Source organism: Pseudoliparis swirei, chromosome 12 (assembly GCF_029220125.1).
Source record: "Pseudoliparis swirei isolate HS2019 ecotype Mariana Trench chromosome 12, NWPU_hadal_v1, whole genome shotgun sequence".
Taxonomy (NCBI): domain Eukaryota; kingdom Metazoa; phylum Chordata; class Actinopteri; order Perciformes; family Liparidae; genus Pseudoliparis; species Pseudoliparis swirei.
Window position 1 is genome coordinate 20,218,127 of NC_079399.1, and position 15,940 is coordinate 20,234,066.

At 44.4% G+C, this 15,940-nt stretch overlaps 1 long non-coding RNA gene across 1 annotated transcript; it reads left to right on the forward strand.

The window, feature by feature from the left end:
* Positions 1-1,898: 1,898 nt before the first annotated feature.
* LOC130202811 (uncharacterized) lies at positions 1,899-3,638 on the forward strand. Its single transcript, XR_008833404.1, has 2 exons — positions 1,899-1,982; positions 2,241-3,638. It is a non-coding gene; the product is annotated as an uncharacterized LOC130202811 (long non-coding RNA).
* Positions 3,639-15,940: the final 12,302 nt, after the last annotated feature.

The following is a 15,940-nucleotide window of genomic DNA, read 5'->3' on the forward strand; positions in this document are numbered from 1 at the left end:
TAACAGATAAATCGGACTTTTATTTTGAAAGGTTAAAAGGAAGCGCACTTTTTTTTAGGTTAAAATGCGAACTTTATGGTATAGATTACGGACAGATGCACATTTTATAACAAGTGTAATAGTTGATTTGACCCTTATGGGACTAACTATGTTAAGGTGGTGATAGTGTACGAGTTTTAATTAATGTATTGTCACCTAAAAAAATAAAATAAAGGAGAGTCACCAGCAGTAAGTCTTCACGCCAATTCATATGATCCGTTACCTATTGCTGTCATAATAGGCTACGCAGGCGAAACAACATAAACATAATAATAAATAAGACTAGAGGACACTTTTTATAATTCATAACAGCATTGTAGAAAAGAGAGATAACAAACGGCAAAGATACGTTGATCAGAGACGAATTTGTAATTATAATACGTAAAATACAAACGTCATCTAGAGAGAAATACGTTTCAGTCAAACGTAATTTGGAGAGAAATACGTTTCAGTTAAACGTAACTGCAAATTGCATTTTAGGTCTGGGGGAACGTAATTTTTGTGATACAGGGTTGGCTGGGAGGATCATGGTAACGGGTACGAGGCCTGAAGTAAGGAAGAGCAAATAACTGAGGGTGAGGATACAAAGAGGAGATTTAAGTCGGATTTATAGAGATTAAATATTTACGGATGTTTTAATAACTGCAAACCAAACATTAAAATATGTCTGAGTCACAATAGAGCTGCATTTCACCTAAAGTGAATGTGTGTTTGACTGTGTGTGTGTTTGTGTGTATTTGATTTGATATTCCTTTATTAGTCCCACAGTGGGGAGATTTCAATGGTTATGAGTGTAAGCTTGTGTGTGCGTGAGTGTGTGTGTAACTCGTCTTCTTCTAACCCTTCATCCTGTAACTTGTCTTCTTAAAACTTGTCTTCCACTAACCCATCCTCCTATAACTCGTCTTCGTCCAACTTGTCTTCCTCTAACTCGTCTTCCTCTAACCATAACCCAAACACAAGGCTTTAAGATAGCACAGCTCCAATAAGGCTGAGAGAGAAGAGAGGACGAGGAGGACAAACCAGGGAAAAGAGAGACATTTCCTTGTTGGACATTCCTTATCAAACTGATAAAGGGATATTTTGGACATCTGTGAAATATAAAATATAAAAAATAAATTATTAATACATAAATGTCAAAATTATTTTAAAGAAAACAAAGGAGTACTTTCAAGCTTCATGTTTAGGCAAACTTCTTTATTTATCTTTGGCATACATCAGGTGCAGTAACAAGTTATCACTCTGGTTTGACAAGATGACATTTTCTTAGGAATATGACTCATCACGGTTGTTAATGATCTGTGTCACTTTATTCTGCAGATTTCCTGCTTTTCAATAAAGACATCTCTGCATATGAACTGTTTTTGCTTCAGACTCCATATCAAGTTCACTTTGAGTGTTCTCATGTGTTTTCATCTCCTTGGTTCCATCACTGTCATCATGCTGACACATCATTCATCAAACTCATGAAATCATGTGTTGGAATCAGTGGTGGAAGAAGTACTCAGATTTTTGACTCAAGTCAAAGTAGCAGAACCACAGTGTAGAAATACTAGTTAGAGTGTGTGTGTGTTTTGTTTATTAGTTAAAGTGTAAATGTACTAGCATCAAAATGTAACTTTAATCTGATTAAACAAAGTATTTGGAAGAATAACAATTCTTTGGAACTTGACAAATAGTCAAATTCTTTGGAACGTGATTATTAGGAACAATTCTTTGGAACTTGCACTTGGTAATGATTGCACAATGACTGAACTGCTGGGAGGATAATGTTTCACAGGATGGCATTTTCTTTGGAAAATGACTCATCACGGTAATACTTAAACAATGAGTTTTTTCATCTCTGTCCTCTATATAGGCAGGAGACCTGCAGTAAGTACAACAGACTCCAGAGGACCAGCTGACTTCTTCCTGCCGCTCTTTCATTGACTGTCAGCAGAAACGTAAGTTTTTTAAAGAATAATTGGTTGTCTTGTGGGAGATACAGTTTGCTTTTTCACATTTTAGTCTATCATATTCATTATGAGTAGTGGAAATGGGGCAGTAAACATGCACATTTAAAAAGTAGTTTATTTTAGATGTCATTATGGTGATCCATATTTGAGTACTGATATTTTAATTTGTGGTGATAACATTGGAGCTCACCTGAAGATGCAAAGACATGCTACTAACTGTTTATTCATGATGTGTCTTTTATGCAGTTACCCATCATGGCCACCTACATCTCACAACTTGATGTGTCCCTGAATAAAACACAAGAGCAACATCTCTGCCAGGGGCTTCATGAAACTCCCAGATGACCTGAACAAAGGAGCAGGTGGCAATCAGATCTATCTTTGGTACAAAAAGGGGCAAAGAGGGGGAGCAATCACCAGGCTGCAAGTTTCCCACAACCCTGACATGGCTACTGGATTGACCAGAGAAGGGTACACAAAGATCGCTAAAGATCTCAATGCTGGTGCAGGAGGTGATTGCATCTTCCTTTGGTACCTCCGGGGCTCCGGAGAGTACGATACTCCCATAGTGGACATTGATGTCACTACAGAGGAGAAAAATGAAGCTGCAAAGTTTAGCTTTGGCTGGGAGAGACTGTCCTGTGATCTGAACCGCACGCCGGAGGGGCCTGCGCCCATTTCTGGGTGAAGAGAGCAGAACAAACCTACATCTGTGACATCACTGCCACCGATTCCTACGGATCAGACACCGACCTGTTTCAGGGCGGTTACATCCGTGTGGATGAAAATACTAACAGGAGAACAGGAGGATCCGAAGACTTCATCTGGTACCGTCAGACCACCGACCCCAAGCGTGCACTCACTGATCTGCAGGTCTCCACCAGTGAAGCTGAGGTGTTTGCCTTCCAGCAGCAAGGTTACACATGTGTGAGTGTCAATCTCTCCGGTGAAGGCAGTGGTCGACTGGTGTACGTGTGGTACAAGAAGGGGGGACCCAGCAATCCCATTAAGGCCATCGCCATCCTTGTCAACTCAGCTTTGATCTCAGCTTACACCAAGGCTGGTCTCACTGTTATCGATAAAGATATCGATGCAGGCTGTCAATGCTTCTCTGAGAACCTGTGTGTGTATCAGTGAAAGCAACACACCTTCCTCATGGCAACAGAGCAGAGAATTTCCAACACTCACTGAGTGTAAAGCAAAATCCAACCATGCGGTTCAATCTGTTAGGTGATGGCCTCTTTAACCTTTTCTTTCTTTTTCTGTATAAAAATGATGATTCATCAAATTAAAGTCACATTTAGTATCACAAAGTATCATACGGCTTATGGGTTTTTAAAGTAAAGTTTTCCGTGAGATGAGAAGAAGTCATATTTAAAAAGGCACAGTCCAATAATGTTGTCAAATCATGTTTGTGATGGTCTCCTTCACTTTTTCTCTTTCACGATGAAACAATGTGATTAACATATTGCAGTTATACTACTGGTAATATCAAAAAGTATCAATATATGATTTATTCTGTTTAACCTGATGACAATCAAACTATTTCAATTTTATTTCGTTCAATGATGTAAATGAATATTAATAATCTGTATCACTTTATTCTGACCATTTCCTGCTTTTCAATAAAGACATCTCTGCATATGAAGTGTGTTTGCTTCAGACTCCATATAAAGTTCACTTTGAGTGTTCTCATGTGTTTTCATCTCCTTAGTTATTAAACCTCTCCTGAAGAAGCCCACTCTGGATCCAGAGGTGTTGGCTAACTACAGACCGATCTCTAACCTCCCCTTCCTCTCCAAGATCCTTGAGAAAGTGGTCGCAAATCAGTTGTGTGACTTTCTACATCATAATAGTTTATTTGAGAAATTTCAATCAGGATTTAGAAAACACCACAGCACCGAGACGACACTGGTGAAAATTACAAATGACCTCTTAATGGCAGCAGATAAAGGACTCCTCTCTGTCCTGGTCTTGTTAGACCTTAGTGCTGCATTCGACACCATTGACCATGACATCCTGTTACAGAGACTGGAGCAGTCGATTGGCATTTCAGGCACGGCACTAATTTGGTTTAAATCCTATTTATCAGATCGATCTCAGTTTGTATTTGTAAACGATGACACCTCGATAACCACCAACGTTAATCACGGAGTTCCACAAGGTTCTGTGCTTGGACCAATTTTACTTACCTTATACATGCTTCCTTTGGGCAATATTATCAGGAAACACTCCATATACTTTCATTGTTATGCAGATGATACTCAACTATATTTATCGATAAAACCAGAGGAGAGCAACCAATTCGGTAAAATTCAAGCATGTCTTAACCCTTGTATGGTATTCATTTTTTTGTTACTCAGAAGGTGTTGTGGGTCTGTTGGACCCGCTGTATTTTTGGGCTTTTAATTCAACACAATCAAACAATTTGATGTTAAAATACTTAACAGATATTTTCTTCATCCCAATTATGAGCAATATAAACAGCAAATATGGGTAATATTTTCCCGTTAAATTTGTTATAACACATTTACGAATTAAAGTGCTACTGGTTTTTTTTGTTGATAAAATCAACAAAACTAATTTTAATCAAGATATGAGTGGACAATATTCAACAAATTTACAAATGAAGCAAGGTTGTTCATAACTATTGACTTTTATTTATTTGAATGTGTATTGAATTTAATTAGTAATCAGGTAATTTTACATAGCACAACACACAGTTTACATTACACATTGAACACATGACATTGTTGAACACATTGCCTTTTCATACCAGCCTATTCAACACATGAGTGGCAGAGTTTTACTGTGTGTGTGTTGCATATGTACTTCTTGCACTTGATGCATGTATATTGCGTCTTTCTGTCCGTCTTGGGTCCACACACTTCGCACCGTTTCTTTTTGTTGCTGCCGGCCGCAACCTAGAATGATGAAAAGATCATGAATTTTACTAAAACCTCTGTCTCGTAAGGTATGAGTGTCAAATATATACTGCAACAGCATCACACACACTTACCTCAGGCTCTGCAGATGGTGGTTCTGTAGGTTGGGTGGATGGGGCACCAGCATTGTTCTCCTGAATCCTCCTCACGGTGGCTGCAGAGGCTGAGGTTCTCGGAACATGCTGTCTTCTTAGGATTTGTGGTTTCACCAGTGCCTTTCCAAGTTCCTCAAGAAAGAGGCGCCTCCTCTGGAGCTTCCCTCTGTTCCACTCTGGGTTCAATGCCATCCAGATGACAAAGGCGTTGTACGCCGAGATGTCCAGCATGTCAAAGAAAATCACCAGTGGCCAGCGTAGGGTCCTCCTCTTGCAACTGTAGGCAGACACCAGCTTGTCCAAGTTGTCTACTCCTCCTTTTGAGGCATTGTAGTCCATAAGTATCTCTGGTTTCTGATGCTCCAGGCCACAGATTCTCCCATCCCTGTGTAGTGTATTTATTAGTACCACATTTTTGGTTTTCTTTGGCACATATGATACCAGGGATGTGTCAGCCGTGTAGACAAACTTGGACGAGTTGACATGCTTGTTCTTTGTAGGCAGCAATTGAGGTGGGAGCTCAGACCTGTTTTTTCTCATCGTTCCAACCATGGTCAGTTTCCTCTTTAGGAGCTCCTGTCCCAGTTTGTACGATGTAAAAAAATTGTCACATGTGATGTTATGTCCACTGAGTCCCTGAGCCATGTCCAGGACAACTCTCATCCCTTGATTTTTTTCAGGGCGTCCTCCATCAGCTTTCCCAGTGTATACTTGTAGATTCAAAGCATACGAGGAAGTCGCATCACAGGCAGCCCAGATCTTTATACCATTCTTGACAGGTTTCGATGATATGTACTGTCTAAAGGGGCAGCGGCCCCTAAATGGCATCAGCTGGTCATCAACGGTGACATTGACACAGCAAGCCCACTCACATACACACACTTACAGCAGGCCCACTCACATACACACACGCGGGCACACACACACACAGACACACACACTTACAGCAGGCCCAGACATGAGGAGGACAGACTGAAGGTACACAGGACTAACAATTTCCACACTTTTATTAGCCCGGGTCCAGTGGATCCGAACACCCTGTATGTAATACAAATGTGTTGGGGGGGGTTACGGTTTGCTGTCGATGAAAATGTTGTCTGATATATGTTCTTCGCAGAAAATTAGCCAAGGCCAATAAGTCTGAGTTTGAAAAAATAATGAATCATATTATTTTTGTTTTGATGAAAAATGAAAACGGGTCCCACAGACCCGAATACCATACAAGGGTTAAAGACATAAAAACATGGATGACCTGCAACTTCTTGATGTTAAACTCAGACAAAACCGAAGTAATTTTAATCGGCCCTGAGCACCTCAGAGATCAATTATCTGGTGATGTGGATTCTGTAGACGGCATTGCCCTGGCATCCAACACCACTGTAAAGAATCTTGGCGTTATCTTTGATCGGGACTTGTCCTTTCACTCCCACGTAAAGCAAATCTCAAGGACTGCATTCTTTCATCTACGTAATATTTCAAAAATCAGGCACATCTTGTATAAAAAAGATGCAGAAAAATTGATTCACGCGTTCGTTACTTCGAGACTGGATTACTGCAACTCCTTATTATCAGGCTGCTCTAATAAATCTCTTAGGTCCCTCAGTTGATCCAGAATGCTGCAGCTCGTGTTCTCACTAAAACTAAGAAAAGAGATCACATCACTCCTGCACTAGCTGCTCTGCACTGGCTCCCAGTAAAATCAAGAATCACTTTTAAAATTCTTCTCTTAACCTACAAAGCCTTGATTGGTGATGCTCCATCATATCTTAAGGAGCTTGTAGTACCATATTGCCCACTAGAGAGCTACGCTCACTAAATGCGGGACTACTTGTAGTTCCTAGAGTCTTAAAAAGTAGAATGGGAGCCAGAGCCTTTAGTTATCAAGCTCCTCTTTTATGGAACCAGCTTCCAATTTCAGTCCGGGAGGCAGACACAGTCACCTCGTTTAAGAGTAGACTGAAGACCTTCCTCTTTGACAGAGCTTATAGTTAGGGCTGAATCAGGTTCACCTGGTCCAGCCCCTTGATATGCTGCTATAGGCTTATAGCTGCTGGGGGACGTTTAGGATGCACTGAGTACCTATCTCCTCTTTTTCTCTCCTTAAGGATGAATTTTCATCTCTCAATCACACGTTACTAACTCTGCTTTCTCCCGGAGTCCTTTGTGACTTCACGTCTCATGGGGTCATCGGACCCTATGAGGCGGCATAGATCCTATCTGCCTGATGGATCATCGAGGTCTGGGTCGTGGAATTCCTGCTCCTGACTACGCCACTGTCCTGTTGAGACTCCGCCCACTGTTGAGACTCCGCCCAATCCTCCTCCCCACCGCCATCTGCCTGATGGATCGTGGAGGTCTCCATCGTGGAATATGCCTACTATGAACTATTCATACACTCTGTCACATTCATTGAATGTATTTTAACTCTAAATCTGTCCTTCTGTACACATTACATTTATTGCATCTGTCCATCCTGGAGAGGGATCCTCCTCTGTTGCTCTCCTGCAGGTTTCTTCCCTTTTTTTCCCCCTGAAGGGTTATTTGGGAGTTTTTCCTGGTCCGATGTGAGGTTTTGGGGCAGGGATGTCTATGTGTACAGATTGTAAAGCACTCCGAGACAAATTTGTAATTTGTGAAATTGGGCTATACAAATAAACTGAATTGAATTGAATAGTTCCATCACTGTCATCATGCTGACAAATCATTCATCAAACTCATGAAATCATGTTTTGGACTCAGTGGTGGAAGAAGTCCTCAGATCTTTGATTCAAGTAAAAGTAGCAGAACCACAGTGTAGAAATACTAGTTAGAGTGTGTGTACTAGTTAAAGTACAAAAGTACTAGCATCAAAATCTATCATATAAGTACTATAAGTAATAGCACACATATTAGAGAATATGTACAATAATTTACTGCCAGGTAGTCAGGGATCAATAAAGTTTACTTCATCATGTATTAGTTGATTTTATTCATTTATATTACTGTGAATCAATCAATATATCAATCAATCCTGGCCCCTGCCTCCTGAGTCTTGATTCCTGCCTCCTTGGCTGTGCTTCCTGCCTCATGGGCCGGCCTTCTGCCTCCTGCCATGGACTTGCTGACGCCCCTCCCAGTCATTGAAAGCACTTGTACAAAGAAAATATCTGGCAGGTGGTGAAATGGACCAAACTGTGGGGACTTTTTAAAATCTTTTCCATCGACTAAAAGCCTTCAGTGACGTTCTTTGCTCTTCTTCCAATGAAGATATATTGTCCATTAATAGCACTTATAGCAATACCTCAACTAGGGACCACGTGAGTCGCCCGCACTGCATGTTCTAAAAATAGTCAACATTGAGCTCTTTCAAAAAAGAAGAAAAAAGAATGGCCATAATCCCCGGGCACTAGGACCTTGGGGAGGCTGCTGTGCTTGCTTTCTCACTCTAAGTAATGTCTCACTCAAAGAGTCAGGATTACAGCCAATGAGGTGACCTCACAGAAAATGATGCACGGAGTGACCAGTAAGTCCAGGTAGTTACATAATGTCAGTAGTTGTTAATGAGTGTAATATTTGTCTCCATTGAATGGTATATTAGACACTGAACTAGTTCATCTTCATCTCAGTGTCCAAATGAGCATAAAATATCACTATGACCCTGAAATTCTGTCTCACAATGTATATCCAAGGGGTTGAGAAAAAAAAAGTCCCCCTGCAGCCTATAAGCCTATAGCAGCATCTAGGGGCTGGACCAGGTAAACCTGATTCAGCCCTAACCATAAGACTATCAAAGAGGAAAGTCTTAAGTCTACTCTTAAATGAGGTGACTGTGTCTGCCTCCCGGACTGAAGGTGGAAGCTGGTTCCGTAAAAAGAAGAGCTTGATAAATGAAGGCTCTGGCTCCCATCCTACTTTTTAACCCTTCTGTTTTGTCGCGGGTCAATGTGAGCAATTTCAAAGATAGAAAATCTAGGAACAATATTTGTATGTATTTTCTCTGTATACAACATCTTCTGCTTACCTTATTTTGTGTCATCAACGTACAAAATAATCGAAAAGAAATTATGTTTTTGCAACCCCCCCTCCAGGCTTATATAACAGAGATGATGTTCGGGTCAATTTGACCTGGCAGTGAAAGTGGAGGCTAAAAGTGGTCAGAAGTGTCAAGTTTAGACCATTTATTTCTTTGTAAATGTGGGACAGTCTTTCTTACTCCCTCCCACCAAGTTTTAACACACACACACACAAACCCGAACACTAACCTTTTTCTCCCCCTGTGGCAAAACTCCACCCACACTTAGGGGAGGGGCCAGACATGCAAAATGTTTGCTGAGAAGTATCACACCATTACACTCTGCAGATACATACGACTGCACCAAGAGGATGACTGCACGCTGGCCTTTGGTCTTCTTTTATAATAAAAGTAATGTATCTTGCCATTCTAAATAAACATAACTAAAGTTTACTTTCAATACAAATCCTTTGTGGCTCATCCAATATTTCCATTTTGTTTTTACTTTTTTTATTACACCGATTATTATTTTTTTAAGCTCTACAATTTACTAAAGTATATTTTCAAATTATTTGTTGTTCTATTTATTATAATTTATAAATGTTTTTTCTCTTTTTTTCTATTACATTTTAATATTGCAGTTTGCTAAAAGGGAGCATGCTAGAAAATACTGCTCAAAAGCAGATGTTCATGGGTTAGGGTTATAGTTCATAGTAGGCATATTCCACGATGGAGACCTCCACGATCCATCAGGCAGATGGCGGTAGAGAGGAGGAGTGGGCGGAGTCTCAACAGTTGGCAATTTATTCCAGTGGTTTGAAAACTAGAAATGTTAAGGCTCTGAGGCAAGAATTTGAGGCAATCGATTGCCTCAAATTCATTGAGTTCTGGTAACGTATTCTGGTTTACAGTGATAGGTAACTACTGATACAATCCTTTAAAAAACATTCTGAATGTCTTAACCCTCCTGTTATGTTCGTTTCTTACATACAGCCGTGACGTTCCCGGGTCAATTTGACCCGTTTAATGTTGAATCATCCAAAAGTGGTCAGAAACCAAAAAATTCTAAAAACTATAGTTTGTACATCATCACCAACAACATTAGTAACAATTAAATTGTAAGTTATGTCCATAACTACGGATCTATGAGACCGAAGGATGACCGTCACCATGGTCTTCACCTTGAATGAAGCCTTCTTCTTCCTATCTGCGAGATCATAATATCAACAATGTCATGTGACTGACCGTAAGAGGCTGGCCGTAGGCTATAAAGCAACCGGAAAACCACGCCTCTTCCTCCTGCCTGAAACGCCTCAGCCCATTCTGAGCGACAAGAGATGGTGACGGTCATCCTGAGCAATTGTCTCCACCAACCAGTGGGACAGACGCTGCTTAGACAGGGGGTGACCAAACTTCTTGCCCCCATAATAAACGAACAGCTGAGTGTGTGCCTGCCTCAGCGTCCGAGTACGATCAACATAGGCCTTCAGTGCCCTTACTGGACACAATGTATGATGAGCCGCTCCCTCTTGGCAAGATGGATCAGGTTGGAATGTTTCCATTTCAATAGCCTGATTCACTGTCTGAGGGCTTACCACTTTAGGGAGAAAGAACGGATTCGGCCACAGGGACACCCCTGCATATTCTGCTCTCCACCTCAAGCACTCGCTGCTCACAGACAGTGCGTGTAGCTCGCTCACCCTCTTGGCAGAGCAAATGGCCAAAAGGAATGCAGTTTTGTGTGACAGAAACTTAAAATCTGACTGTTCCAGTGGTTCGTATGGGGCTGTAGCCAAGGACCTCAACACCAAAGGTAGGTCCCAAGATGGAGCCCGTAAACTCCTGCCTGGGCGTAGACGGTTAGCACCTTTTAGAAACTGGGACACTATGGGGTGCTTCCCTACCGAAAGCCCCCCCAGTGTGTCATGGAAAGTAGAAATAGCTGCAGTGTAGCCCCTCAGGGTGCTAGCTGCCCTACCTGCCTCCAGCAGCGACTGGAGGAAGTCAAGTACCAAAGCCACCGGGCAGGTGACGGGATCTGCCCCTTTATGGTGGCACCATGATGAGAACAATTTCCACCTTTGCTTGTAATTGTAGCATGTGGAGGGTGCTCTAGCATTATCTATGGTCTCCCGAACAGCTTCACTCAGGTCATGAGAGACGGACTGAGAAGGGGCCAAGCCCACAGCTGCATAACAGCTGGCTTGGGGTACCAAATTGTTCCTCCCGCCTGGGACAGAAGGTCCGCCCTGAGTGGCAAGGGCCAAGGTCGGCCGTGAACCAGGCGAAGGAGGGCCGGAAACCAATGTCTCCCCGGCCACCGTGGGGCTACCAACAGAACCTTGCTGTGTCCCCGGTTGATTATGTCCAACACATGAGGAATCAATGGTAGTGGGGGAAAAGCGTACAGTAACCCCTTCGACCACTCGTGAGACAGAGCATCCAGGCCCAGAGGACCGCCTGGGGGCCTCAGGGAAAACCACAGCTGGCAATGGGCTGTTTCCTTGGATGCGAACAGATCTACCTGAGCCATGCCAAATTGAGTCGACAAACTCGCCACCACTTCTGGGTGTAGTCTCCATTCCCCCGGGATAGGCCCTGATCTGGAGAGGAGGTCTGCAGCCTGATTCAGCACCCCTGGTACATAGACAGCCTTTAGCGAGGCCAGACGTGGAAAAGCCCAAGGCAGAAGCCTCTGTGCAACCTTGAGGCAACGCCGAGACTTTGTGCCTCCTTGATGATTGACATGGTAAACTGCGGCAGAGCTGTCCGACTTCACCAGGACATGCCTGCCGCGTATGAATGGGAGAAAAGCCCTGAGAGCCAGATGCACATCCCTCAGCTCGAGCACATTGATGTGTTCGGTGTCCCATGGAGGTTTCCAAACACCTCTCGCCATTCTGCCCTCCCAGACTGCTCCCCAGCCTGTCATGGAGGCATCTGTGGACACCAACGTCCTCCTTGAAGGCAGATTGCCCAAGGGTACACCTTGTGTGAGCAACTTGTGGTCCCACCATGGCCTCAAAGCTTTCTGACATGACTAAGTCACTCTGAGCTTCACATGCCTGTCCCTCCGTGGATGGAGGTTGAACGCATTCAGCCACCGCTGTAGGGGCCGAGCCCTGAGCAGGCCCAGCGGAATCACCAACACTGCTGCTGAAAATGAACCAACTGTAGGCGTTTGCCCAGTCGGAAGATACGCAAGACCGTTAGGATTCTCGCCACCCTCTGAGGGGTAAGGGACGCCTTCATCATAAGGGAGTTCAGGCAATGCCCCAAGAATACAGTTTCCTGCCTCGGTTTGAGGTTGCTTTTCTTTAACCCTTGTGTTGCCTTAGGGTCATTTTGACCCGAATCAATATTACACCCTCCCCCCGCCTTAGGATTAATTTGACCCCATTCAATGTTTAATGTCTGTGTTCTTTCGGTAGTCAACAAACAAACATAAAGTGCCTCACACTTAAACTTGGAAAACAATATTAATTCTAATAATTTTCTGGAGGTTTTAATTGCTGGCGTCAAATTGAACCCAAAGGGTAAAATATGTTAGTAAATATAAAGGTAACAGGAGGGTGAAACATTGAATCGGGTCAAAATGACCCAAAGGCGGGGGGAGGGTGTAATATTGATTCGGGTCAAAATGACCCTAAGGCAACACAAGGGTTAAGGTCACCCTGAAACCAAGGGCTTGGACATGAGCTAAGACCCTCCCGGTATGCTGCATGACCTGTTCACGAGATGAAGCGCAGACCAGCCAGTCGTCCAGGTATGGCAGGATCTTTAAACCTGCCCTCTGGAGTGGTGACAGAGCGGCTGCTACCACTCGGGTGAAGACTCTCGGAGAAAGGGAGAGACCAAACGGAAGGACCTTGAACTCGTAAGCTTGCCCTTGAAAAGCGAACCGTAGAAACTGCCAATGTGCCCGACAAATGGGGACGTGGAAGTACGCGTCTTTTAGATCGATAGTGGTGAACCATTCCCCTTGCTCTATCGACTCTAGAATGTGCCGTGTGTGCAGCATTTTGAACGGCAGAACCTTTATGTAAGAATTTAGGCGCCGGAGGTCCAGGATGGGACATATCCCACCATCCTTTTTGGGAACAAGGAAATATGTTGAATAAAAGCCAGCTTGCTGTTCGCTGGGCCTTACCTTCGCAATTACTTTCTTCCGAAGGAGGATTGCAATCTGCTCGGACAGAACTTTTGCCTGGACTGAGTGCTTGACTAACGTCATATGGACCCTGGAAAAAGGTTGGGGCCGCTGCCGAAATTGAATTCTGTAACCCCTTGCAATAGTAGCCACTACCCAGGGGTCTGAGACTTCCTTCTCCCAGCTGTCCAGGCGTAGCTGGGAGTGAAGCTTGGCGGCTGCCCCACCACTCCTATGCAGAGGCCCCCTGGGTCCCTGGACCCTTGGGGAGGCGTCTCCTTTGAGGAGCCCCTCTTGCTGTAGGCCGGGGCTGAAACCCTTGATGCTGCAGTCGAAGTCTTCCTGCAGCATCACCTGAACCATGTGCGCCTGAGCCCTGGCACCTGCCACGCATCCAGCACTCTGGATGACCCCAGGCAGCCTGGAATTGGTGCTGCAGGCCCGTTGGTCTCTGCCTCGTCGCTGCAGGCCGACTGAATGTGCGCTGCACGCTCTCTCGAGTACGCAGAGACCGTTCAGCTTTCTCCAAGACACTCTGGAAGTCAGTGTAAAAGACTCTACCCGGTACCACCGGCATGTTGGTAAGCTCCTTCCTGATGTTCTCGGGGAGGGTTGTCTGAGCTAGCCAGATCTGTCTGCGGGCCATCATGGCTGACGTCATAGCGGAACCGATGTCACGAGTAAGCTGAGAGTGTGTGGACAGGGCCGCATCTATCAGGTTTCTGGTGTCCTGATCACCCGCACTAGCGGTCCTTCTGAGCGCTGCTAACAAGAGCTCCGATGAGCTAGGGGTTTCAATTGGAATTGAAAAGCCTGTCATCTTAGCCGCACTCAGAACCCTTGAAAACACATCACTGGGAACACAATCGCCAGTACCATTGTCTATGGACGCAGACTGACCTGCGTTAGATAGGCTAAGGGAATGTGATTCTTCGGCAATCTCTGGGTGGCACTCGTCCCCCAAGAGAGAAACCTGTGCATAAAGTGATATAGCATCAGGGTGATCTGTCTGATGTTCTTCATATGCCGGCAAGTCCCTAGGGGAGATCCCCACCGAACAAGCCGCAGTCAGTGGAGCTGCTCTCTGAGCTTCCATTCTACTCACCCTGTCTGCCAGACCACGAATGGCAGCTAGGATTTGACAGCGAGTATCCTCCTGCCCCCCTGCCCCATCTACAGGTGGGGCTGGACTCTGCAGTGGCTTAGAGTTAGTCTCTGGGGCATGTTTTTTTCCCGCTCCTGGGAGTGCCCCCGTTTACGCTTGCGGGAGCGGTTTTCCATGCAACACTCTCGTTCCCTACTAGGGGGAGCAGCTGCCACAGTGTGTTGGGAATGCCCCTCAAGCCTAGCCCTTCGGGCCCTTTCTTCCAAAGGCAGATCAATGGCTGCTGGACATGGGCAATCAACGTCATCCATTAAATGGGCCATGCCCAAACAAGACGGACACTAACGGTGGCCGTCACGAATGTACATGGCTGCCCCACAGAACCGACAAGTCTGGCTACCCATAAAATCAAGAATCACTTTTAAAATTCTTCTCTTAACCTACAAAGCCTTGATTGGTGATGCACCATCATATCTTAAGGAGCTTGTAGTACCATATTGCCCCACTAGAGAGCTACGCTCACTAAATGTGTGACTACTTGTAGTTCCTAGAGTCTTAAAAAGTAGAATGGGAGCCAGAGCCTTTAGTTATCAAGCTCCTCTTTTATGGAACCAGCTTCCAATTTCAGTCCGGGAGGCAGACACAGTCACCTCGTTTAAGAGTAGACTGAAGACTTTCCTCTTTGACAGAGCTTATAGTTAGGGCTGAATCAGGTTTGCCCTGGTCCAGCCCCTTGATATGCTGCTATAGGCTTATAGCTGCCGGGGGACATTTAGGATGCACTGATCACCTATCTCCTCAAGGATGAATTTTCATCTCTCAATCACACGTTACTAACTCTGCTTTCTCCCCGGAGTCCTTTTGACTTCACGTCTCATGGGGTCATTGGACCCTATGAGACGGCATAGATCCTATCAGCCTGATGGATCATCGAGGTCTGGGTCGTGGAATTCCTGCTCCTGACTACGCCACTGTCCTGTTGAGACTCCACCCACTCCTCCTCTCTACCGCCATCTGCCTGATGGATCGTGGAGGTCTCCATCGTGGAATATGCCTACTATGAACTATTCATACACTGTCATATTCAATGAATGTATTTTAACTCTAAATCTGTCCTGTACACATTACATCTATTGCACCTGTCCACCCTGGAGAGGGATCCTCTGTTGCTCTCCTGAAGGTTTCTTCCCTTTTCTTCCCCCTGAAGGGTTATTTGGGAGTTTTTCCTGATCTGATGCGAGGTTTTGGGGCAGGGATGTCAATGTGTACAGATTGTAAAGCACTCGAGACAAATTTGTAATTTGTGAAATTGGGCTATACAAATAAACTGAATTGAATTGAGACTGGTTGTCACGGCTATGTCACAGGTAGCGAGGTGCAGGAGTTCATGCGCAGAGGAATCGGTGTAAATAAACAAAAAGGCGCTCTTTAATGAGGCAAATATTTCCACACGAAAACCAACAAAGTCCAAAAAGGGGCAAGCAGAGAACCGGGGTTCAGGGCAGTCAGGCAGGCAGGCAGGGTCGAAACAGGCAGGCTCAGGTAAACACAGGACAGAAAAAAGACAACAATCCAGCAACAGACAAGGGAAAGAGTGGCACAATATATAGGGGGGAAAACAGGTGTACGACATGGAAACAGGTGTATGACATGAGACATT